We start from the raw sequence: 2,973 nt of genomic DNA on the forward strand, positions 1-2,973 counted from the left end.
AAGGATCTACTGGAAGTTATCTACCCGAGTAATATGTGATTTGATTGATACAAAAGTATAACTTGCGTGTTGAAGAACCGGTGATTGCTGGCAGCTCCTACAGTGACGAACGGTCGAGCCTCAACCCTTGTTTATCAATCACTGTATCTAGCCTTTCTAGTTTTTTTTTTATCTCCACCACAATAATTGAGATCATATATACCCAGGACGACTCGAGTATGGAACACATTCGTACAGCATAATGATGTCAACGAGATAACGTCAGTTGATCAAATGAAAATGCTGGCCCACAGATGGCTCCAACTTCATCCTGTTCCCTACTTGTATGTCTCATAACAATAAAAATTCTTTCAAATGAGTTGATGTAGGTAACTAGCTCCTTAGCTTTGCAACCAATAAAGTTAGGAATCCTTAACCTGTAAATAGCTTGTCAATAAAACTAGGATCCTTAATCCTTGTCAAACCCTGTGTAAACAGAGAGAGAGAGAGAGAGAGAGAGAGAGAGAGAGAGAGAGAGAGAGAGAGAGAGAGAGAGAGAGAGTGAGAGAGAGAGAGAGAGAGAGTGAGAGAGAGAGAGAGAGAGAGTGAGAGAGAGAGAGAGAGAGAGAGAGAGAGAGAGAGAGAGAGAGAGAGAGAGAGAGAGAGAGAGAGAGAGAGAGAGAGAGAGAGAGTGAGAGAGAGGAGAGAGAGAGAGTGAGAGAGAGAGAGAGAGAGTGAGAGAGTGAGAGAGAGAGAGTGAGAGAGAGTGAGAGAGAGTGAGAGAGAGAGAGAGAGAGAGAGAGAGAGAGAGAGAGAGAGAGAGAGAGAGTGAGAGAGAGAGAGAGAGAGAGAGAGAGAGAGAGAGAGAGAGAGAGAGAGAGAGAGAGAGAGAGAGAGAGAGAGAGAGAGAGAGAGAGAGAGAGAGAGTGAGAGAGAGTGAGAGTGAGAGAGAGTGAGTGAGAGTGACAGTGAGAGTGACAGAGAGTGAGAGTGACAGAGACAGAGTGACAGTGACAGAGTTACAGTGACAGAGAGTGACAGTGACAGAGAGTGACAGAGTAAGAGAGACTGACAGAGACAGAGATATAGACAGACAGAAACAGAGACAGATACAAACAGAGAGAGAGCAAAAGTCAGCCAGCTGGTCAGCCTGGCAATACGTATTACACGTTTCAGAATCGTTTCTCTTTACTTAAGGTACAGGTTATAGGACATTCTGGCAGGATGACACTAGCAGTGGTATCAAAAATGACAGGATGTTGCACAAATAGAAGTAGGGAAGACAGTTTTAGCAGAAGACCAGTCAATAGGATAGCTGTGATCTCTGATGTGACAGAAAAGAGCATTGTTAGTGTCAGCAAGCCTAACACTAACAATGCTCTTTTCTGTCACATCAGAGATCACAGCTATCCTGTTGCACAAATGTTGCACATGGGTCATTATCAAGGTTTCTGATACTATTTCGTCGACCAGTTGTGGCCACATCTATCTCAAAGCCACAAACTCTGGATCAACATCACTTTCCTCTTAAAAGGGAATTGTTGATACGACTTGACATCAGTGAATCCCTGGTGTCTGCCACGCTATTTGCTCTAGGTGGCACTCGATTGAACTGGTACTAAGTGGTCCCAGATATTTTTAATACTGCGCACAACGAGTGTTAAGACCCATTCTATACTGACCAGGCATCTCAGGCCAATCGTGCCAAATATGGAGGCAGGAAAAATAAAACGCTGATCTTCATTTGGAGCACTAGCAGTACTAACCTAGACCTATGTTTTGGACAGTTTGACCCTTTGAGGGTCGAGACCCCCAATTGTACAGTGGACGCCCGCATACCGATTTTAATCCGTGCAAGAGGGGTCATTGTTATGCGAAATAATCGGTATGCGAATGAATTTTCCCCATAAGAAATAATGGAAATCAAATTAATCCGTGCAAGAGACCCAAAAGTATGAAAAAAAAAATTTTTTTACCACATGAAATGTTAATTTTAATACACACAAACTGAAAAAGGCATGCACACTTACATGACACTTACTTTTATTGGAGATCTGGTGATGATTGATGGGATGGGAGGAGGGGAGAGAGAGTGTTAGTGTTTAGAAGGAGAATCCCCTTCCATTAAGACTTGAGGTGTCAAGTCCTTTCTGGGGTTCTTCCCTTCTTCTTTTAATGCCACTTTAGGACCAGCTTCAGAGTCACTGGACTTCTTTCGCACAACATATCTGTCCATAGTGGCCCCTGTACCTCCTGCTCCTTTATGACTTCCTCCCCAAAGTGTTTCACAACATTGTCAGTGTAATAATCACCAGCACGGCTTGCTAGCTGTGTGGAGGGTGATACTCATCCATAAAGGTTTGCACTTTCAGCCACATTGCACAGATTTCAATCTGTAGGCAACTTCTTCAATTTCTCTCTCCCCTCCTCTGAACCAGTTTTCAGGTCTGGCCTCTTGCTCTTGAAGTTGATCTATCAGCTCATCAGTGGTTAGTTCTTCATTGTCCTCCTCCAACCTCTTCCACATCCTCCCCACTAACCTCCAACCCCAAGGATCTTTCCCAATGCCACAATGGATTCTCAACTGGCATAATCCTCTCAGGGTTAGCCTCAAACCCTTCAAAATCCCTTTGTCTACACATTCTGGCCACAGTTTCTTCCAAGCAGAGTTCAAAGTCTTCTTAGTCACTCCCTCCCAAGCCTTACTCCTATAAGGTTTACACAATTGAGGATATTAAAGTGCTCTCCTCCAAAACTCTTAGAGTCAATTGAGTTTCTGAGGTCACTACAAAGCACGCTTCAAACAGAGCTTTTGTGTACAGTTTCTTGAAGTTTGCAACAACCTGCTGGTCCATGGGCTGCAGGAGAGGAGTGGATTAGGAGGCAAAAACTTCACCTAATGAATTTCATGTCCCCATAAAGTCGCTCTGCCACGCCTGTAGGATGACCAGGGGCATTGTCTAACACCAGGAGGCACTTAAGTTCTAATTTCTT

This window comes from Cherax quadricarinatus, chromosome 2, assembly GCF_038502225.1.
Source record: "Cherax quadricarinatus isolate ZL_2023a chromosome 2, ASM3850222v1, whole genome shotgun sequence".
Classification (NCBI taxonomy): domain Eukaryota; kingdom Metazoa; phylum Arthropoda; class Malacostraca; order Decapoda; family Parastacidae; genus Cherax; species Cherax quadricarinatus.